General features: G+C 43.6%; 2 protein-coding genes and 1 long non-coding RNA gene across 6 annotated transcripts in view; all 3 read right to left on the bottom strand.

The window, feature by feature from the left end:
- Positions 1-24,382, bottom strand: part of LOC109709120 — a 117,486-nt gene that overhangs the window by 29,308 nt on the left and 63,796 nt on the right. The window lies entirely within an intron of this gene.
- The window catches only part of LOC109708576 (disease resistance protein RGA2-like), a 57,613-nt gene that overhangs the window by 12,817 nt on the left and 20,414 nt on the right, over positions 1-24,382 (bottom strand). The gene's annotated exons all lie outside the window — the stretch shown is intronic.
- On the bottom strand, positions 19,751-20,725 carry LOC109708584. 4 transcript variants are annotated; one of them, XR_002215784.1, is made up of 5 exons: positions 20,492-20,725; positions 20,251-20,343; positions 20,096-20,165; positions 19,930-19,998; positions 19,751-19,814 (listed from the first exon to the last, which is right to left on the bottom strand). It is a non-coding gene; the product is annotated as an uncharacterized LOC109708584 (long non-coding RNA). The 4 variants fall into 4 exon arrangements; XR_002215783.1 differs by having other exon boundaries at positions 20,096-20,162; XR_002215782.1 differs by having other exon boundaries at positions 20,096-20,346.

Raw genomic sequence — 24,382 nt, 5'->3', positions numbered from 1 at the left:
GATGAAAATAGCCGACGTATCGGACGCGATCAATGCAATAAATGCCATACAATGATCAACGTCGGCACCAGCCGACAATCCTGCCCACAAGGGACCACTCGACCGCAATAGGTCGTGCAACTGTAAAGGAAGCACAAAGAAAGAAACCACTCAGCGTCAATAGGATGGGGACAACATCGAACATCCTCTTCAACATTATGCAAATATCTGCTCATGGAACCACAAGGACTGACCCACTCCAGAATCAACATCGAATATGTAAACTACGACCATCAAGCGTCACAAAGTAATAGAAATATCGAACTCGACCACAACTCAGCGCTCACAAGTATAGATATGAAACCCTCGACCGAATCAGTGTCACAAAGAATATAGGAATGGAGTAAATATATATCATCGTCGGCAACTAACGGACAATCCAGCCCCTCAGGGATATTTATCGACTCAACGGTAATCAGGACAACAAGGTCAGAGGAACTCACCGAATGAGTCACAAATACTGAACATACATAAGAATCGACCTAATAGACGTAATCATCACAGAATAATCCACAGAACTCGCAATACTAACTATAAATTAATGAAAACGCGAGGTACTGCGAATAAGCTAAGGCTTAGAAGCACAAGAGAAACTTATGGTATCACATATCAGAATAGACTATACCTACAACATACAGATTACTAAGCATGGAAGAACTTGAGTAGAGTAGTAATGCAACACAAACGTTGTGGTGTAATGTTATAACAATAGTAAGGTGCAAAGAACTCAACAATATAATAATAAGCAATTGAAATAAACAAAGAGCAAGGGTAAGAAACTCTATCACCGAGCGGTGCACCAACAAGATAGCTAACATGTTTACCAACGTCGGATACGACGAAGTACCACCTGTAAGGATAGTCGCGGCCTGTCTAATGCGAAGAATGGGACAACCGCCGACTTACAGGACTCCACGGGTTAGTATGTAACCCACAACTAATATCCACTAAATCCACAACCCTCCAACCGTATCAGTTAATCACAATTCCAAATGCATAGACCCCTCGGGAATCGCGTTTCCCGAACCAATAGCGCAAACAACCAGAGATTCCGAAACCGCACGAGAGACTCTTCGGGACCCAACGAACATGTCCCAAGGAACCTGCACCCGACTCGCACTCAGAGTCACCAGCCTGCACTAAATTACAATTTACAGGTGACATGGCAGCAAGACACTTAACTCACTCTCAAATACGATTATCAGTCGAAATAATCGTTCCGAACGGAGTTCCCCGGAAGTGTCATTATCGACACCGAAACCCAGTTCGCTCAACCGTCATTATCGAACCCGAACCATGACAACAGGTGACCACCAACTAGGCTCAGCGACACAATAAATCATCCCGAGACACCGTCGGAAATGATTCCGAACGAACGGTCCGATCAGGCATATTTGCCGACAACGCAACTGGAATGCCTTTTCGATCTTCCAAAGGTCCAAGGGGCCTGGAACAATCAGTCCAAGACGTCACTCAAAACTGCCATCCATTCTTGTGCAAACAGCAGCCGCGGACGAACAAGAAGTTTGCCATAAAAGCCGTACCGAATACCCGAAATCGAATATTTCCATGCAAGATTTCGCGCGCTATTTTAGTCCGGTCTGCACAAACAGACAGCTGAAACAGCCGAACAGAGACACCGCTGACAGGTCACGGCGTTCTGGAAACGTGCTCACCTTATCGGACCAATTCAGCCACAGGAGCGGAGCGGCCGAAAACAATGCCGAAGCTCTGCGAGATGCGCAGCACAGCCGCAAGATTAGCGCCCGATTAACTCGTCTAAACCAGGCATCATGCCGGTTTGTCGGACGAGATGAGCCACGATGTTCAGCACGACCCGTTTTAGATCATCAGGTGCTCACTTCCCAGCTGGGTGTTCGGGGAATTAATTGGATTCAGCAAAGGTGGCCGGAAAGGTAAATACTGTGCTCGAGAACATCAAAACAGGCCTTACCGGATCCTGAGGAGGGCCTAGGGTTGGTAACGCAAGGCGACCGAGTGAGGCGGGCGGTCCCGGCCAGGGAAGGGTGCGGCGTCGGTGGGGTTCGGCGGGGACCTGTGGCCGGCGGGAGGAGGTGCCAGGCTACTGCGCAGGCGGCGCAGCCCAACCGCCCGGTTACACTCTCGCGGTCGAGCTCTCCGAACGGCGACAAAGGCGGCGGAAACGGGGCGGGCCGGCGGGAGGAAGGCGAGGCGGCGATGGATCGGATGGGGTGAGAGAGACCGGAGGGAAGATGGTTGCACCCCTCGGTGTAAATAGGCAAAGCCAAACAGTGCAAGAGTGCTGGGAGCCGAACGCGGAGCACACAACATGGCTACCGCACAGGGTTCTGGGCAGGGCGCAGGCAAGGTTCCAGCGGCGGCCAAGGCAGGCGTGCCAGACGGCGGGACGGCAAGCGGATGAGGTTGCGAGGTGTCACTGGAAAGGTGGCGCAAGAAAAAAAGAGGGCCGATGGGAAGCGACGGCTGGCCGCACTAGACCGAGGTTCCACCCAAGCTCGGCCTGGGCTGACCGCAGATGGCCGCAGGAAGGCTCGCGGAGAGGCTCCGGCAGGGCACGGGATGCCGCGAGTCGGCGCGGGAAGATGCCAGAGATGGGTCTTCGGCCAGTGGGAATGGATGAAAGCTCGGAGTGAAGAAAGTTCACTTCGCAACTTCGGTGATAGTACAGAGGAACTTAGGGTGGCCGAGACGAGCAAGAGAGAGGTCGCGGTGGACGCTTCCGGCGCGCGGCAGCTCGCGGCTACAGCCGGGGCGTGCGCACGGGTGCCGGCAAGGGAGAAGGATGGCGGCTAGGGCTCGCGTATCGACTGAGGAGAAGGCCAAAAGCTAGGTTTCCTACGAAACCGCTAGTGCCAACTACTATTTACATTCATGCCATTTGCAAGATAGCTCTCCCGAGGATATATTTTCTCATCAAGTCCCTCACAGCATAGCGTATTTTAAATACGACCTCCCCATGCTGCGCATCAATCACGCAATTCCGGCACATAAAATTACGACTTTTGCGAAATTTTCCCAGATTTTCCACTCTCGACCCCTTAGCAACTTCAGCAATATCCGCAATCGTTTCATCGGATTTTCCAGAACGGATTATGCACCATCGCGGTTCAGCACGACGAAGAGCAATGGGAAACTCGATTTCGTTTCATCCGATTTACTTGCCGATTTGCGACCAAACCCAACTGCTCTCCAACTAATCCACAAATTACACATAGACCTATGTAATAACCCTAAAACCTTTAATCCAAATTCAAATTTGAATTCCCTACCACCAGTAGGTACCAGAAGCAACTCTCACCTAACCCCAGGTCACAAACGTAGAGCACGAGGAGTCTCATTACGCAAGAACAGCAAAGAGCGAAAATCCTCTTTTCGATAAAATCCCTTTTTCTCAAAAATCGTGCATCAGATCTGAAATCCGTCAGTGCCATTGGTTCCAGAATAGCTGAATCGATCAAAACGAGCTATTGGATCGCTATGAAGGGAGTCCGATACGCGTAGAAAGCCAACTCTACTCCGTGGCTTCACCGAAAAACCGGAGTTACTATTCACTTAAGTGAAAACTAATAATCGCGTAACTTCTCCATTTTAGCTCATTTTCTCCTGAAACTTGATGAGTACTTATGTAATTAAATTACACACATAAACATCATCAACAGAGAGTTTAGTTGCACTGTAAAAATCTCAGTCCTTACAGAAACCAAGCTCGTGGAGCTTGCTTAAGACCATATATTGCTTTGCGCAACCGACATACGTGTGAAGGGTATAAGGGATCAACAAATCCTGGAGGTTGTAACATATATACCTCCTCATTTAATGTGCCATGCAAAAAGGCATTTTTAACATCTAATTGCATAATTGGCCATTCTTTGGAGAGTACAAGCGAAAGGACGATACGAATAGTTTGCGGTTTAACTACTAGACTAAATGTATCATCGTAATCAAGTCCTTCTTGTTGATGAAATCCTTTAGCAACCAAACGAGCTTTGAAGCGTTCAACATTGCCATCAGATTTTTGTTTAACCTTATACACCCACTTGCAACTAATAATATTGCAATTTGACGGTGGAGAAACAAGTGACCATGTCTGATTCTTGAGTAAAGCATTGAATTCTTCTGCCATAGCATGGCGCCATTGAGGATCTTTAGAGGCTTCAGAATATGATGTAGGTTCAGAAGGAAGCTCATCATTAGTAATTTGCAAGCAATATTGGGGCACTGGGTGTCGAGAGGTATGAAAAACCTTTGGTTTGCGTGTACCATCTTTGCTGCATGTTATCATGGGATGACATGTTCTTGTGGAGGTGTCAACAGGATTTGTAGAAGGGACAGATTCAACATCTAAACTTGTGGGCTCTGGTAGATTGGATTGGGGAAGGCTTATAGAATCAAGAATAGTATCGGATGGTTGAATGTTTTGTGGAGAAGAAGTTAATAGAGATGGTGGACAAATAGGAAATGAGTACCTCTGTTGTTTGGGAATGGAATCAAGTGATGTAGAAATGGATTTGGAAGACAACTCTGCATAGGGAAATCGTGACTCATCAAAATGAACATGACGGGATATAAAGATGCGTCCATCGGATAAACTTAAGCATCTATAACCTTTATGATGAGGACTATATCCTATGAAAACACAACAAGTAGACCTCGGAGTAAATTTATTCAAAGAATAGCTGCGTAAATAAGGATAGCAAGCACATCCAAAAACACGTAGGTGATGATAATTTGGAGAAGAACAAAATAGAGTTTCAAGAGGGGATAGGTTTTGTAAGCAAGGTGTAGGTAATCGATTTATTAGATACACACTTGTTAAAAAGGCATCAACCCATAAAGTAGATGGCGCTTGGGACTGATATAGAAGTGTCAAACCCATTTCAGTTATATGGCGATGTTTTCTTTCGGAAACACCGTTTTGTTCAGGCGTATGGGGGCATGAGAGTTGGCGAATAATTCCGCTATTTTCAAGGTATGTAACAAATGTTTTAGAAATATACTCGCCACCACCATCACTTTGCAAAATTTTAATTTTGGTGTTAAATTGATTTTCTACCATTTTTTGAAATTTAAGAAAGCATGAAAAAACTTCAGACTTATTATGCATAAGATAAAACCAAACAAATCTACTGTAGCTATCAATGAAAATTACATAAAATCGATAGCCAGTGATTGAAGGAACAGGAGATGGACCCCAAACATCAGAAGAAATAATTTCAAGAGGAACAAAGGCCCTTTTATTTAAAACTGGAAAAGGCAACTTAGTTTGCTTACTAGAATAGCAACTATCACATAAAGATTTGGAATCGAACATACTAGAGAATTTTATTGCAGCATTCTTGTTTAAATGATTTGCCACTTGTTGTGAAGGATGGCCCAGTCGTTGATGCCAAATTTTTGGAGAAGCCCTCTTTGTAGAAAGAAAAATAGCTTTTGGAGAATTGAGAGAATAAAGACCATTATGATGAGATCCCTGTAGCAGAGTCATTTTGTTTTCCTGATCCTTAACAAAACAAGCAGAGGGGGTGAACTCAAGAGAACAATTATTTTCGCGAGTAAACTTGCTAACAGATAGACGGTTCTTTTTAATAGATGGTACTAGATAAATATTTTTGAGGTGTAAAGGTGTAGAAGAGGTTAGAAGTTGAGAATGGCCAATGTGGGTAATTTTTAATTGTCGACGATCCCCAACAAAAACAGTATCATTACCATAATAAAGTTGCAAAGATTGAAGCATACATGCGGAATTTGTGACATGAATAGTGGCCCCAGTGTCTGGATACCATGCATCATCTGTCGGATTTTGAATTTGGAGTGCTGCTAGCGCTTGATGTGGTGCATCGGGAGATTGTCTTTGCTCATGAAAGGAATCATCAAAACGATGCCAACAATTAAGTGCAGTATGACCATATTTATGACAAATTTGACATTGAGGGCGTGGAATGTTTGCATCAGTCGAAGATCTCAATTGTTGTGTTTGGTTGCCGCGACCTCGATTATTTGAGCGACGTCCTCGCATCCCATAATTTGTAGATCTGCCACGAGTAGATCCTCGCCCATGTGCATGATTAGTTTTCATGATATTATATGCAGTGGCCTTTGTCTCTGATATATCTTCATCATAGGACTTTAAAAATAATTCTTGATCCAAAAAAGTACAGCATAAATCCTTAAACTTTGGATAAGGGTCATGAGAGGTGATCATAGTGACAAGCGATGCATATTGTCGATCTAATCCTCGAAGAATCCAATAGACTTTGTCATCATCAAACAGTGGTTGTTGGATTGCTTCAAGTTCATCACAGAGACTTTTAAATTGTTTAATGTAGGAAGACATAGACATACTACCTTTCTTCAAATATTGAATTTGATGGCGAAGATGAAATTCTCGAGATTTGGATTGCTGGGTAAAATGATCAGCAAGTGTATCCCAAACTTCCTTGGATGTAGTTAATCCTACCACATGTGGTAGTATTTCTTCAGAAATTGTTGATCGGATCCACGAGATTAGCAATTGATCGATCTGCTTCCATTTAATAAAATCTGGATTGGATATTGGAGTACTATCAGTAGAGGATGGTAGAAGAATTGAAGGACATTTCATAGTCCCATCAACATAGCCGAGTAGCTGATAACCATTTAGCAAAGGAAGAAATTGACTCTTCCATAGCAAATAATTCTTATCAGTATGTTTGATAGAGATTAGATTTGTTAATGTTAGAAGGGAGGCTATCAAGGAAGTGAGATCAGTCGTAGTGGAAGTGTTGGGAGTTTGAGGTGAAGAGCTCATATTGTAGTAGAGAGAAAATGAAATCTGGGTGTGATGAAACAATACTAGGCACTCTTAATAGGTTAGAGATGTGGATATGGCTCTGATACCATGTTAAGAAGGATTAGAGATAAATCTCCACACTGATTTTCATTCATAGTTTATGGTACATATATACAGGTGTGATGACTATGTTTGTTACATTCAAAACTGAATAACAAATCATCAAAAACTGAATAACAATTCAATAGAGTTGGNTTTAAAAGTTTGCTAGTGATTGTAATTGGACCAAAGTTCAAGAGTTCGATATAATTTTCCCACAAATCAATTCATCATATCGTAACATTTTTCGAGAGCCTGTATGGCTCTCCTATTTTGAAGAAAAAGTTGCTCTCCTTGGTCAAAATTTAATTTCTCTAAGCGCAAACACAGGGAACAAAAGGTTAGACTGCATATATATATATACACTCGTACAGGAATGTTAGTTAGACCATCGTTCTCTACTTACTTAAAGACTGGACAATCTAAGCCAGTAGTCAAACACCCTAAGAAGACCAACCTATCATACCCGCTGGAGAAAAACTGCACTGTAGGGTCATGTTCCTTAATCCATCTCTAATGCAAAATATGAAAGCGCTTAGACATAAAGACCATATATAATTACACTTATGGCGAAGAAAATAGCAGAATTAACGATAGTCTATAACAATATTCAAAACCCAAAGTTTAGAGGCCGTATATAGTAAAGATAAAAAGTGAAAACTCCCCCACAAATATGAAATGAAAAATGTTGTTGAATACTCCCAATTTATGTGCTACAAATTTTTTTTTCTTCGAGAAAAAAAATAGCATGCTACCGCTTCATTCAATAAGAATATAAACTTAGCTACAAAAATACGGTAACAAGTAACAAGACTACGTAAAAATAGGAAGACAAACAAAAAGAAAAACGTAAAAGGAAGAAAGAAAGAGAGCAAACTATTTATGCATTACAAATTCATTGTTACTATTTCGAAGACATTACTCCAAAAAACATATTGCGTCAATATATTGACTCCTTGAACGAGGTGAAAGAATGGATGAATGTGTTAGGGGGTCAATTTTCTAGTTCTTCTATTGTTCTGTTTCCTCTTAACATTCAACTTGAAAAGTGAAAAAGAAGGGCCGGAAGAAGTAAAGCAAGAAAAGTCCTTCAGCTGATCATGTACGCATTTGAGCGATCTACTATGTCAAACGGAATCATCCTCCTTCTTTAGCAATTCTTTCTCGTCCTCCGGATCAAAGGCCCACGGATGCTCGTAAAGAAATTGGAAGCTCACACACTTCATTAATGTCCGATTGAGAAACTTATACAACTAAAGGAGAACTTCTCACACTTATTGTGAAGGAGGTTACTCATATATTGTGGAGGAGGTTACATGTAACACACTGGGCCTTTGCAAAGTGCGAGGTTCGAGTGTTTGGATATATTTCGAGCTTTTCCGCACTTGGTGGAGGGTTGTAGAATGTTTTCCGACCTAAAAAGTTCGAAAACTGGAATTCTGGACAAGTCCTGAGAGTTTTTGCTCTCAGGGACCGGTCCCTGATAGGAGAGACCGGTCCCCCAGTGAACAGTGTTGCGGCAGCCCTAAGGCAACCGGTCCCTGGCGGGCGAGACCGGTCCTCGTGCGCGCCTTCGCAGAGAGAGACCGGTCCCACACAGGAAGAGACCGGTTCCCGAGCGTTGGTTTTTCGGGTTCGCAGCGAGAGACCGGTCCCTGCTGGGGAGAGACCGGTCCCTCTGGGCAAAAATTGCCCAGACCGGGCTGATGCAATTTTGGATTTTTGGAGGACCTAGCTGGATTTTGTTACAATAGATGGTCTATATGACCCATCCCCTCTCTCCTCTCCTCATTTCTCTCCTCTCAACTCTCTCTACACCCTAGATAGAGAAGAAGAAGAAGAAGAAGGAGAAGGAGAAGGAGAAGAATGAATGAAGAAGAAGAAGTTTGAGAGCTACTAGTGGACTTGGAGCATCTTCCTCACCCTCTCTTCTCCCTTGGTGCATGAGGCTTGGACTTGGAGCTTGCCAAAGAGGAGAACTTCACCCTTGGAGCTTGGATTGGAGCTTCTTAGAGGTTGGTAGCCCTTTCTCCTCCATCTAGAGCCTTGGATTTGAGGTTTTATTGTCTTGGAACCGCTAGAATGAGTTTAGGGTTCGTTTTGGGGCTTTTGATCAGCGGCTTTGTGAACAAATTGGTGGATTAAACCTTCCTTGGTTGGATTAGAAGGGATTTCAGCTCTCTTTTGGGTTGAAAGAGATTTTCACCATTGGGTGAGTTGTGAGCCCTTTTGTTAAGTTTTGTTTAAATTTGACAGCTTATATGAATTGATCGTAATCCCAGTGTTGCTTGTCGCTCAGGTACTTTTAGAGTTTTTGAGCTCGGCGACATCTGTTCGGCGAAACGGAGGCCCTACGGCGCGTTCGGTGCGGTTTTGACCTAGCCACACAATGGCAGCCATTGCTCATTTGTGCTTATTAAGTATTGTTAAATGAAAGCATGCATATTCTTGTTTATGTATTTTATTGTGAATTTTAGAATGCTTAAAGGCCTATGTATATATGATGAGAAATTGTTGGACTCTTGTAGTTGAGAGTACTTGGTAAGGCCTATAGTTGTGCTCTAGCATTCTATATGAGACTGTTCCATGCTCATGTGTAAATGAATTGGATTTATGCATTTAAACCTAGTTTCTTTGAGACATGAAGTTGACCAAATTGCCACTTATAGAGCTATCGAACTAGAATGTATGTGTATTTGAGAGCTAATGTCATACAAGCGGCAGTTGAGCTCGGACATGTGTGACCTAAGTGGGTTAGAGCCATTGAGGGATTGGGTATATGTTGCAACATTTGTTGTTAATGTCCAAGCGGGCACGTAAAGGCGTGTAAGAATGTTGGAACTTCTCTTTGGATCATAATAATCATCGGGATGCTAGTTATCATACCATGTTAGAGACATGCAGGATTGGACACTTGAGACTTGGCATCGCTGCTTGCTATTTGTGCTCATTCGCAGCGATGGTTGTGCGAGATCCGCTCCTACCAAGCCGCATTCGGAGTTAGCCTAGCGCGATCTTATGTTCGTCTGGCGGTATTGAGAAGCCTACGGGGTCGAGTGGAACAGACACATCAAGCGTGGATGTTGGGCTCCAGCAACAGCTCTTAGGCGGTCACCAAGCTAGACTATCCTTGATATCCTTAATTGGAATGAAATCGACCGCGCTGTGTCGAATGGTTAATCCCTTACTAGATAGGTTTTAGTAGTTGAATTCATTTATTATGCTTTTAGCTCTAGTTTGAGACATGTAGTATACTTGATAGTCTCCCATTTTGCCATAAAGCTACTTGTTGTCCATGACGGAACTTATAGCTAATGTATTCATTGAAGCGTTAATGACCTACTTTTTTCGTATCGTAGATGTTCATCACATGAGCATCGTTGTTCTTGAGTTTAGCTAATTAGCATCTTTAATTATGCCTTTATATCGCAGTCATTATTGCTATTATATGTACTGTACCTCTTCTTTGGGGCAGTGTGGCATTGAGCTTGAGGTTAGTATTGCCCCACTGGAACCTATTAATTATAGTTCTCACGGCCCTGTCACGCCCGATCCAGCCGAGTACCATCATGCCGAACGTGCACAGACCCGCCGCCATACACCCTGCCGATATTAAGCGTCTACAGAGCACGTAGATAGGAAGTAAAACAAGAAGTCCTATCCTGATAATCAGCAGCCAAAGGTACAGTGATAATCCCAACGAGTATCAATTTCAGTCACAAATACAAAGGTATACAACATCTACCAGATCTCAACAAAAGGAGAAAGTACACACTAATCTCAATCCCTAAAAGTAAATTACATATGGGTATACAAAAGAATAGGTAACCGGCGGTGTCTCTCTATACATTGAGGAATCACCCCTCGGCGTACCCGAGTAGCAAGGTGATCGACTAGCACGCTCACTAGTAGCCCTAAGCTAGGCGCGACTCCATTGCCACGATCCTAGCCTCTCCTGTAACGGCTCTGATAACAACACTAAAAGGCTGTGGAACTATTCATAGTTCCAGTGGGTAACGCGCCAGCCTCCGCGATTACACCATCGTAGGCTCAAGATGTACTAAATGAAAGCATAACGAATATATGCAAGTGATTTATAAGCATGCCTGCTAATAAGTAATGAAGCATTGTAATCAAACATGTAATAGCTTTCATACAGTAATGAACTCATTTGCATAAAGAGATATAGCAACTTCTGTGAATCATGACTGACATTGAGTATAAGCCCGATATTAAAAGTGACTACTGTACACTTTAAGATAAACATTCTTACTGTCTTTTTCATTTGTACCCTCTCATTTTCATTCCAGGGACCTACCCAAGGTAGTCGCAGCTTGCGCCGCGCCTATAGGCCCGTGGTAGTATACACTCCCCCGGCATCCCTTCGGACCAACCATCCCGCACGGGCTGGACAACTGTCGCATAGGCTAACTCCAGGAGTCCGGTTGTAGGAGCTACCCCTCACAGCGTCGCGAATGGCCGATGGCAAGCAAACATATCCAATATCCACATATCCAACAATTTCATAATTTCATTGCAAAGTTTTCCCGATCCTGATCGGAATTTCAATACCCATAGTAACAAGAGCTAGTATCACTAGATTGTAAAATCGTAAGGTAAGCTAAAATTCACATAGAGCAATTATAATCTTTTCACTAGTTAGAGGGCACTTATCAACATAGTCCAGAGCATGTCAGAGTTCTTTCTACGTTCGCAGTCAAGAGAATGTCATTGTTGCTCTACTTTAAAGTGTATCCTCACTTGTTCAAACGAGACATTCAAGTCTGATTGAATATAACTGTGAATATCTTCATCGTATATATGTTCTCTATATCATGAGGAAACATAATAAATGAATTCTAGTTGCTTCACTGACATCAAAATACTGAATGCATAGTACTTTTATGCATAAACGTCATTCACTATATGATCTAAACGTCGTGATGTACGTATCCCGAGCCTATTAACAATCGCATAACACACAATTAACATTTCTATAATTACTATAGGAAATGAGGGTTTCACTTGCTCTGGTTTAGGTCCGAGCCCACTCAGTACTAGCGCTCCAACGATCACAAGACGTCCCAAAATCAGCCCACGAAGTCACACTCTGCTGAAAATAAGGCATCAAAGCCGAGTCGAAATAACGACCGAATGTCCGATTTCGGCCTAATTTACACTTAGCTACAAAGTACCCTTGAATCCCTATTCTGGGTTATGTGTTTTCTCAAGAGAAGCTGCCAAAAGCCCTTCGATGCCAGTCGAAGATGATCCAAGGGTCAATTACCCTTCTCGCTGCGACATGATCAAAACGGCGTCAAATCGTTGACTACCAATAAATATTGCCGGAAACTTGCCAATTTCAGTTTTCTAACTGAAGTTCTGCTTAACCTTAGTTTAGAATACCCTCCAACAGTCGCCCAGGTCCTCATATTTAGTTAATATGATACTTGGGGAAACCTGCTGCGAAAGAACGACTCAAACTGCGTCAAGTATTTCGATTAGGTCGCCTAAGGGTGCCGAAATAGTTTAATAGTGACTAACATACCTGTCTCAAGCCTCAAGGCAATTTTTCCCCTGGATCCAAGTTGTGTTAAAGTCACAGCTAGATATCTCCCTTTTAGCTGCCGGAACCCAGGACAACTCTCTTGGACAAGATAAGAACACGTCAAATTCGACGATAAACCGCAAACTGAGAGCAAATTGACTAACATACTTTCTAAAGTGTCTCGATTCAGGCAATCTCAGTAAACATGAAAAACACTGTAAAACACCTCGCCTTTACCTTTTAAAGCTGGGCCCAAGCCCACCGAACCAGCGATGCGACGAGGGCGCGCGAAATCGGGCGAAACTGGCGACTTTTTCTCTAGAGAGAGAAACCCTAGAGAGAGAAGACGGAGAATGGTGCAAGTTTCGTCTCTGGTCTCCAGCAACCTCCACGAGCCCAGGAGTCGTGCTGGAATGAAATGATGACGATCAAAAGTGTGAAAATGCAAATAGCCGTGTGCGTTGTTCCTTGTGTATCGGTTACACCTAATGGCTTGTACCGCGTGTCACAAGCAGAAAGGTCTATTTCGCCCAATCATGGCACTTTCCTGTTTTAGCCTCCATCACTTCAACACTTCGTCCAAAACTTGTTAAGTCTTTAGAACATTAGATGTTCCCAACTCATTCCCATCTCGCCGACTCCGCAATTGCTAGGTCAGTGTATTACATTCACCCTTCCTAACAAGCAGTTTGAGTTGCCCGGCCGAAATTGTAACTACTTACTTTCAAGCCTCCATTGAGATAGATGGATAATGCTCTTGCTTGCCTCTCCAGTTCCCATGTGGCTTCCCGGTTCCTGTGATTGCCCTCCAAGGATCTTCCGTAGGTATCTCCGATTTCGAAGCCGTTTAATTCTCGAGCTAGTATTCTCCACGGCTGCGCTCTTTAAGCTCAAACTCTTCTGCAACTCTACTGGATACTCTCCAGTACGTGGCCGTTGGATCAAATAATAGTTCCGAATGTGGACCAGACACTTATGCACTCCCGATAGGTTCGGCGGCCAAAGCACGGCCCGATATGCTACGGGGCCTATCCGCTCCAAACCTCGTAGGTCCAATAATCGAGGGCTTAAACTTGCTCGAATGGCCAACATCTTTTACTCCTCTTTCGGTTCGTGAAATCCTTCAAAAGATACGTTGTCGCAACTTGAATTCCTCGTTTCCCGATTTATCCGCATAATCTTTTGTCGACTTGGTGAGCTGTCAGTAGCTTCTCGCGCAAGTCGCACTTAGCTTCAGCCTCTTGTAAATCGGTCTGGCCAACCATCTCTCAACCGACTTCACTCCATGAAGTGTGATCTGCGACTTTTCTACCTAAGGGGCTCAAAGTGGCCATCTGAATAGCTTGCGTGATAACTGTTGTTATAAGCATTCAGCCCTCCGGTACGAACTCGGGCCAACTGCCTTGCTAATCAATCACACAGCGCCGCGCAACTATCTCAAGGGTCTGGCTAGTCGCTCCGGCTGCCATCACTTGGGGGTGGCAAGCGTCTATACTTAAATCGAATCGAGGTCCCATTGGCCTTCCTGTAAATTCTCCAGAATGTGAACGAATCGGGTGTCTCGATCCGAACATAGAGGCCTGTGTTACTCCATCGTTAATCGCGCATTTTATCAGCTTATTGTGCGAGTTTCTCCTGACCAAGTGTGTGGATTGGAATAAGTGGGGCAGAGTGAGTCAATCGCATCCACCATTACCAAATTGCATCGCTGTACTGCTTGGGGGAATCCACGATGAATCCTAGCTATCCATCTCCCACTTCACACTGTCTGGGTAGCTCTGACGATTTCCCGCAGGAAGTCGTGTTCAGCTTTTAACCTGCTGACGTTAAACACTTAGACGTATGTCCGCCACTTCCTTTTTCATGTGCTAGCCACCAGGTAAGTGTAACGTCAGAATCCTATATACATTTTCTGTACTTCCAGGGTATGGTACGTCTCCGCGCCCGGTGGTGCCTCTTTAAAACATCTTTGTTAATGTCTCTGATTTGCTGGCACACAAGCCTATCTAAATCTTAATAGTCCCTGAATCATCCACTCGAATCACACATTCAGCATGATCTTTACTCGAATCTTATTGCCAGGGATTCATTCTTGAGCTTGCCTTTTCTTTAATTCGATCGATCATCGGGTAGGTTTCACCTCACCCTGACATTAAGTTCCAGGCTATCAGGGCTAACCTTCACATTCAATGCTCCATGGTCCTTAATCAACAGGGGCTGCCATAGTTATCGACATCGCCAATTTTCCGTCGATTTTCTGCCTTAAGCATCTGCTTACACATTAGCTTTTCCTGGATGATAGTCAAAATGTCATCATAATCTTGAGCTACTACACCCATCTCGTTGCCTCAGGTTGTCATTCCTTCTGAAAGTAACAGATACTTTAAGCTCTTATGATCGTTGTAAACCTCGCCACGCTCGCCCGTAGAAGGTAGTGGCGCAAGCTTTAGGCAAAACCACACTGCAACTTAATCATGTGTAGGGTCGTTCTTTTCATATCTTCAACTGGGCAGATGCATAAGCAATTACGTTGCATTTCATGCACTAGAACACCCTAACCCATTCAGCGACGCATCGCTGTGTAAATCAATATCCACTCCGAGTAAAGCTTAGTGCTAGAATCGGGGCGGTGGCAATGTTCCTTTCAGCTCTTGGATAGTTCTTTCAAAGCTTCGTTCACTAGAATTATTCTCTTTATGTGTGGTGATGTGAGAGGAGTAGACATCTTTGCCAATCCTTTTTTTTCAATCTTCCGTAGTATCCCGCCAATCCAAGGAACTCCGGATCTCTGTGACCTGTCGTGCCTAGGCCAATCTTTAATCGCCTCATCTTCTGTGGATCCCCAGCTATCCAGTTTCCGAATTACATGTCCAGAAATGCCACTTCTTCGAGCAGCCAAATTCGGTTTCTTGGTTGCAAACAGCTTTTTTTCTGCGGCAGTCTTGCCAACCCACTCTCAATCATGATTCGTGTTCGTCGTCACTTCGGAATAGATCAAGATGTTCATCGATAAACACTACACGATTTATCAAATAGGCCTTAAGACACGCGCTCATTAAATCCATAAAGGCTGCTGGCATTAGTCAATCCAAATGGCATGACTGTAAATCATACTGCCCATACCTGTTCTAAAAGCAGTTTTCCGAAACATCTTCAGGTTGTCTTACGCTGATGGTACCAGATTGCCAAAATCAATCTTGGAATAACCTTCGATCCTGCCGCTGGTCCAATATTCATCGAATTCTACGGCCATGGATTTTGTTGCTTGATGTGGACCTTGTTGATTTGTCGAATCACGCCACATCGAAAGAGATCCATCTTTCTTCCTTGACATAACGGCGCTCCCCAAGCGATACACATCGGTCGAATAATCCTATCTAAAGATCCTTGTAACTGTCCTTCAGCTCTTTCCAATCGCGGTGCCATCTATAAGGCGCCTTAGACAATGGGCGGTGTCCGAGGCGACAGATCAATCACAATTTCGACTTTCCCTATCATGCGTGGCATGCGGCAACTTAGCTGGAAAACTCCCGAATGCGCGCACAACGTGGATATATCACTCTTGATGGCTTCACCCACTCCAGAAATGTGCCAAATAGGCCTAACATCCCCTCCGACTTCTGTCGTGCGTCGCGGAACTAATGGCTTGTGACCAATGACTCTGACATCGTCGCTTATAAACAAACTCCTGTTGACCGCGTTCTTAAAGGTCCGTTCTGTCGTTGAATCTATAGTAGCCATGATCTGTGTCAACAGCTCATACCCATCTACACTCAACTCACTAGTTTGTGTATGCTAGATGACATTACTGGCATGAATCATCGCTACCCTAACTGGGCCAGCGAGGGCAAAACTCCGAACCTCTAGGTTATGGTCTAGGTACAATTTATGTCCCAATAACAAAGTAGGTGCTACTTTTGCTATGCAACTCCGTCGAACTGCACGATCAATAACGAATGCGTATAGCACATACTCAAATAAATGCGCACGAACACGCCTTATAAGTAATATACCTGCTCGCACCTCCTTGCTGCTGTGGCGGCCACCTCAGTCTCGGCGGCATACATCCCGCACTCGAACCCTGCCTTGACTCTCGACTGCGTGTCCCTGGTGGTCGGCCTGACTGATAAGACGCGTGTCGGGTCCCCTGGCTCGCGTTGCTGACGATGCAGGTGGTAGTCCGCTAACGAGGGTGCTGGCAAAGAATCTCGGGACTCTGACGAAAGTGCCCTCTGGGCGCGCACAAGAACGCCCCGGCCCCCACGCTGTGCGACACATTGGGCGGTTACGTGGCACACAGAAATCACAAGCGCGTGGTCGACGGCTCTGGGTGCTCCACGGGTGCTGAAGAACCTCGACCCTCGAACTGTCACGACTGTCGGCTCTGTTCCTTCGGATTACTTTGGCGCGTCTCCGAAAGGACTGCTGACCATGCCTCTCCAGCTGCTGCTTCTCTTCTCCCTTGCTTCGAGTTCCACAACATCTCTTGATCTTCGATGATTTCTGCCCCCTTCTCAACAACAGAAGGCCCGGTTCACGACATCCCGGTTAGAGTGGAGATGTTTGCGGCCGTGCGACAATGTGACCGATGCGCAGGTCGCAACCCACCTAATATCGAGCCTTGTCCTTATCTCGACTACAAAAGGAACACAGGTGAGTATCGAGAGAAACTCTTTCCCATAACGCTGCCACTTCTTCCCCGTGTCTAGGTTCTCAGATCCCTTGTCCATTTGTTCTTTACACTTGGGGGCAAGTAAGTAGTCACCAACGGTTCCTTGAATCTGTTCCACGTGAATAGCAGACAAGTCAGCACGGGGATCCTCTGCGAATGTCACCCACCCTGTAGCCTCACGATCAAGGTGGTGTGTCGCAAACCAGACTCGGATACTGCTCCTCAACAAACGGTGTCATAGAATAATTCTCCATTGTGCATTACCATTTCTCACATCTACCAATGATCTGCTTCTCCCATCAAAGACATGAGGGATTGCAGGCGACGGATTCATTCGCTCGTATCCATCATATCCGCTTCCCCGCTTCTCACCCCGCCCACTCGGGTAACACAGTCCCTTGATGCTGCTACAGGGTACTGATGGTGGTATCGTCTCCTCGTCGGCGTCGTCTACCCTCGGCAGCCTGGGGGTGTGTCGGGTCCGTCGGTGACCTTGTGCTCTCACTTGTCGTGCCCCTCTCTTGGGTGCTATAGGGTCGCATCTGGCAATCTCTCTGTCGGTCTGTCTGCCGCTGTAAGTCCTCTAACCTCTTCATCCGTGTCCTGCCTGCGACGCGCAGCGCTCCATCTGCTGACGTGCTGCCGCGGCTGCTGATACCACTCTGTCAGCGTCGCAAGCTGATCCTGAACTCTATGGAGCTCACGTGCGAACGCCGCGCGTGCGGGAAGGTTCTCTACCTCTTCCCGCCAGCGGCCGCGCTCAGCCGCCCGGCGTTCCCAGAGCGATCAGTCCGGCATCTTGAACTGCAACACAAAACAACTAGGTCAATAAACCATTTCTAACTGAAACCGCTCATTGAGGATATAAACCGCTAATCGAGCGGAAACGTAATGGAAATGTAACGCCTATAACTTCCGATTCACGTTGTCGGCCGGACGCGAAGTACCTCGGCCCAAAGTAGTACTTGCACATCCACGATCACCTACTACTATGGAGTTTAAAGGCCCCCATCAAGTTACCCTCAGCTAACAACAACCTCGACTCGCATCGTTCTCCAGCCGGCATCTTCCTATTATAGTCACCAGCGCGCCCTAAGGTTGCTAGACGTTTACTAAGACTGCAACCTAGGCTCCTGGTCCATAATTCGTCACGCCCGGTACCCCGCGGTAAGCATTCTCTCGGCCAACTGGACAGACCCCGCTAACCTGCAGTATTAAGGCCTGCTCTACAAGATAGCAAGTTAGGATAGAGAAGTAAACCAAGAGAGTCTCGATCCTGTATTCAGCAGCAAGGTCAAGTCGGATACACGGTGTATCAAATCCAGGTTCCAAATCAATAGAGTCATACAACTCCAAGATCTCAACAAAAGGGAGAAGTAACACCACGATCTCAACCCTAAAAGTACCATTTACATCTGGGTATACCAAAAAGAATAGGTACAACGGTGGTCTCTCTATACATAGGACTCACCCTCGGCGTTAGCCCGAGTAGCAAGAGTGATCGACTAGCAGCTTCCTAGTAGTCCCTAGCCTCGGCGGACTCCCTTGACCCGATCCTTAGCCTCTCCTGTAACTAGGCTCTGTCAACACCACCAAGGCCTGTGAGAACTATTACCTAGTTCCCAGTGGGTAAGCCGCCAGCCTCGGCGACTCACACCAATAGGCTCAAGATGTCCTAAATGAAAGCAATGAACCATATTGATGATTTATAAGCATGTGCCTATAATATAGCTGCTATATCAACAGTGTAATACGCTTTCTACGGCGGTAATAGAACCATCTTGCCTAAAAAGAATATAGCGACTTCTGTATCATGACATAGCATGGTATAAGCACGATTTAAAAGTGATACTGTACACTTTACCGTAATAAACCTGTCATTTATGTCTCTTCTTCATTTAGGTACTTTCCTTTCATACGGGACCTACAGGTAGTCCAGCTTGCGCCGCGCCTAATGGTCCCGTGGTGGTATACACTCCCCGCAACCACTTCGGCACCCAATCCGACGGGGGAGACTGTCGCTAGGCCACTCCGGAGTGCCGGCTTGTAGGAGCTACCCTCACAGCGTGCTGCGAATTGAGCACGGTGCAAGCAACCAATATCCAATTCCTATTCACAATTTCATATCTGCAAGTTCTTTACCTCGATCCTAGCATCGCGGAATTTCATCACAATAGACAAGAGCTAGTTCCGCTAGATTTGTAAACATGGTAGGTAAGCTAATCACATAGCATTTAATCTTGTCCCTGTATGGCCATCTCACTAGTCCGGCATGTCGATTTTCTCTACGTTCGAGTCAACGGAATTCTTGTTCTCTACTTTAAATGTTCCGTCCATTGTTCAAACGACATTCAACTGATTGATATAAATGTGGAATACTTTCATGTTATAGTTCTTATATCATATGAAATATAATAACTGAATTCTAGTGTGTTCTACCTGAATCAAAACAAAAATACTGAATGCATGATCCTTTATGCATACACGGCTCTCTCACCTATGATAACGTCGTGATGACGAGTTCGGAGCCTTTAACGATCGCCCATAGCACCAATAAACCATTTCTATCAATACATACGTAGACCTAGGGATTCACTTGCTCTGGTTAGGTCCGACCCACCTCGTACTATGCTCAAAGCAGTCACAAGACGTCCCAAAATCAGCCCCACGAAGTCACACTCCTGCTGAAAATAAGGCATCAAAGCCGAGTCAAAATAACGACCGAATGTCCGATTTCGGCCTAATTTACACTTAGTACAAAGTAACCCCTTGAATCCCTATTCTGGGTTAGTGTTTTACCTCAAGAGAAGCTGCCAAAAAGCCCTTCGATGCCAGTCGAAGATGATCCAAGGGTCAATTACCCTTTCGCTGCGAACATGATCAAAACGGCGTCAAAATCATTGACTACCAATAAATATTGCCGGAAACTTGCAATTTCAGTTTTCTAACTGAAGTTCTAGCTTACCCTTAGTTAGAATACCCTCCAAACCAGATCCCCAGGTCCTCAATTTAGTTAAATGATACTTGGAAACCTGCTGCGAAAAGAACGACCTCAAACTGCGTCAATTATTCGATTAGGTCGCCTAAGGGTCCGAAATAGTTTAATAGTTGACTAAATACCTGTCTCAAGCCTCAAGGCAATTTTTCCCTGGATCAAAGTGGTTAAATCACAGCTAGATATCTCCTTTCTAGCTGCAAGAACCCCAGACAACTCTGCTGGAAGCAACGGAATAAGAACACGTCAAATTCCGACGATAAACCGCAAACTAGAGAGAAATTGAACTAAATACTTTTCTAAAGTTCTCGTTCAGCAACTCTCAGTAATAGACATGAAAAACACTGTCAAAACACCTCCCTTTACCTTTTAAAAGCTGGCCCCAAGCCCACCGAACCAGCGAGCGACGAGCGCGGCGCGAAATCGGCGCGAAACGGCGACTTTTATCTAGAGAGAGAAAAACCCTAGAGAGAGAAAGAGAGAATGGTGCAAAGTTGCTTCTCTGGTCTCCAGCAACCTCCACTGAGCCCCAGGAGTCGTGCTGGAATGAAATAGATAGGATCAAAGTGTGAAATTACCAAAATAGCCCTGCTGCCACGTTTTTCCATTGTGTACCGGTACACCATAATGGCTGTACCGGTACACCAAGCAGAAAAGGCTGATTTCGCCCAATCAATGCACTTTCCTGTTTTTAGCCATCCAATCACTTTCAAACTTGTCCAAAAACTTGTTTAAGTCCTTTAGAACACGTAGGATAGTTCCACAACTCATTCCACACACTCGGACTCCGCAATTTGCTAGAGTCAGTGTATTACATTCACCCCTCCTAAAAAGAAGTTTCGTCCGCGAAACTTGTAAATACTTACTTCAAGGCTCCATTGAGAATAGATAGGGATAATGCTCTTGCATTGCACTCTCCAGTTCCCAAGTGGCTTCCCGTTCCTCGTGATTGCTCCAAAGGATCTTCACGTAGGGTATCTCGCGATTTCGAAGCCGTTTAACTTCTCGAGCTAGTATTCTCACGGGATGCTCTTCGAAGCTCAAATCTTCATGCAACTCTACTGGAATACTCTCCAGTACGTGGGTTGGATCAAATACATAGTTCCGAAGTGTGGACACATGAAACACATTATGCACTCCCGATAGGTTCGGCGGCAAAGCAAGCCGATATGCTACGGGGCCTATCCGCTCCAACACCTCGTAGGGTCCAATAAATCGAGGGCTTAACTTTCCTCGAATGCCAAATCTTTTAACTCCTTTCGTCGGTGAAACCTTCAAAAATACATGATCGCCAACTTGAAATTCCAGTTCTCGCCGACGTTTATCCGCATAACTCTTTTGTCGACTTTGAGCTGTCAGTAGACNTTTAAATCTATTAGAGATAAATTAAGATTTAAATATTAATTAGAGTATAAATCTAATTAGATTATGATAAATATTTAAATATATTGGAGATAAATAAAATATAGATTTAAATATTAATTGGAGTAGGAATTCTAATTATACTAGGATTTGGGTATATTTTGGGTGGAGCCCGCTTTAAATATTGGGCCATAGTATGCAAATTGTAGTGAGTCTAGATGATGTTCGGATGAGAGAGAGCCTTTTTATGGTGGTGACCGTATAGTGGAGAAGCCTAGGCCCGGTTGCATGCTCCTAGTGCACGGGTGCATGTAAGAGAGAAAAAAAAAAGAAGTCTTCTTTTGTGGGTTTATAGAAGACGAGAAAATAGGAGAGATTCAAAAAGAGGGCTCGGGTTGAAGCTACTCTATTATTGAAGAGGAGTCAGATGTAATATTCTCTTATTTAGTGAATCTTATTTTACCCGTATATTTTTCTGTTTGGTTTTTACTCACTTTTCTGATTGTATCAGCTTCTGCTGAGGAGACGGATTTATGGTAAAAATTCGATTCGATGCTTCCGTTGCAAAATCGCAACATCTGGTACCGAATCAACAACAGTCGGTATCGGAGCGTGCTGCAGATTCTCAAGATCCGGTACCAGGGTGAGTACTGGATTCCCATCAATAAGCACAATTACGGCCATGTTGTGGGTGCTCTTGATGAGCCGTACGTCTCAGTCGGAAGGCATGTCGTGTGTGGCCCAAAGTGTCCACGGTTTTAGGTGCATCATTGTATAGGTGTAAGAGGAGGTGTGCGGCTTCTGTGGCTGTGGATGATCAATATATCTCGAGCATGGATTTAGAAAAAGAGAGAGTAGTCTTCTGAATTCATAGAATCAAGATAGAAGCGAGGGAGATTCAGAAAGAGGGCTCGGGTTGAAACTATTTTGGGTAAAAGAGGAGTCAGGTATAATTCTTTTCTTGGTTAGTGAAATTTATTTCATCTATGCTTTCTATTTGATTTTTTTCTTTTTTGTGTTTGTATCAATTTTTGCTGAGTAGATGAGTTTATGGTTAAAATTCGATTGGATGCTTTCTTTGCGTAATCCAAACAATCCATACCAGAACGAGTGTTAAATTTACAACAATCGGTATCAAAGTGGGTTGCGGATTCTCAATAACTAGTTTCAGAGCAAATACCAAAATACTCAATATAAAATTCAGTAGAATCAATAATTAATTTAATTAAGCCTTCAATTTAATTGATTGAAATAACTCAAGTACAGCCTATAAATATTACGAGGTGTCATATTGACACAGAAGGTTTAGAACCTCTTAATATACTTTTTCTCATCTATCATATTAATTTGAAGGAAAAAATACATGAGAAAAAGACAAAAAAGGAGAGAAATTGGAGGTAGCAAAAGGACAAGTTCGATATTAAAAATAAATTTCTAATGGAATCAATATGGTAACAACAGAGGTTAAATGTAAAGAGATTTTTTGAATAACGAATAAAGGAAACCGAATACGTACTTTTTTTAAGAAAAAATTAAAATAATTCTCGTTTTTTAGGGTTTATAATTCGCGAACCCGAAATTATCGAGGGTGTCCGTACCCTCCCTCCGCAAGCAGCACACGCGCTCAAAACGGGAAAAAAAAAAAAAAATATTCACTCGCCCGAAATTTGCTCGATGTTGTCTGAAGACTCAGAACCAATGGAGTGGGGTTAATTATTTAGAGTTAAGTTATGTTTGATGCATTATTGAGGGCTAATTCTAATGTTTTTTGGATGTGATTTTATTCTTTCGATCCATGATAGGCAGTCATGTGGTAGAACTTGAAATATTTGAGTCGTTAATTTTTTTTACTTAAATCTGCTTAATTCTGCAGCTCCTTATTTTTATATTCTTAAGAATTATGAGTATTTATGCTAATAGTATAAATCTAGAGAAAAAAAATTAATTTAATAGCCGAATTTTTTATCCCGAATTTTTAATTGATGAACATATAGTATCTGTATATAATTGGCGAATCCGTTTTTTAGCCGTATTATTCTACGGATTTAAAAATTAGGATACAAATTTTATTCGTATTATATTCATACCGAACTCTTGCCGAATCCGAATTAACTAACTATGGTCTCAAAATGCAAGCACTCCCAAAATCCGCGTAGAAAATTTCTAGGTCCAAAGTTAGCTTAGAAATTTTGTGTTCTACAAGTCAACTTCTAGATTCCATATTGAATGCCCAGCTTAATTGAAGGGCTGACATAAAAGAGTCTAAATCTGAAAGGTGATAATGTAATAAATTCGACATTAACCGACCGTGCCTAGCACGACAAAGGGTTTGGTGGTTGGTACCTGATGTCCCAAGTTCGAATCCTAATTGATTCACATTTCTAACTAAGTTTATTTCTAAATGAAATAAACGAAGCAGGTAGCATCTTACCTATCTCTCAAAAATAAATAAATAAATTCGACATTAGATATAATTATTATTTAGCCTCGAATTAAAAATTTATGTTTTAAATTTACTCTCCGAATCTAAACACCGGTCCTTGTCATACAAGTCAACTTCAAGAACAAGGTGTGTCTAATCCAGCTGTCAAATACTGCCAAGTACGGGTGTAAACGAGCCGAACACGTACGAACTGGGATTGGCTTGTGTTCGCGAGCTAGCTCGTTAAAGTATCGAGCCGAAAAATTCAGCTCGTGTCGAGGTGGCCCATAAGCTGGCCAACGAACAATAAATTAAAAAAGATTAGATTAAATATATATAAAAAATAAATTTATAAAATTTTATTCATTAGAGTTTGATCTAATTGTTGAAACTTTACATATAAATGAGTCTTTTTATAATTAAGCTCGCATTTATATTTTTATTTTGCTAAAATTTAAATAATAAAAATATAT

Source organism: Ananas comosus, linkage group 4 (genome assembly GCF_001540865.1).
Source record: "Ananas comosus cultivar F153 linkage group 4, ASM154086v1, whole genome shotgun sequence".
Taxonomy (NCBI): Eukaryota; Viridiplantae; Streptophyta; class Magnoliopsida; order Poales; family Bromeliaceae; genus Ananas; species Ananas comosus.
This window is presented reverse-complemented; position numbering and strand designations above follow the sequence as displayed.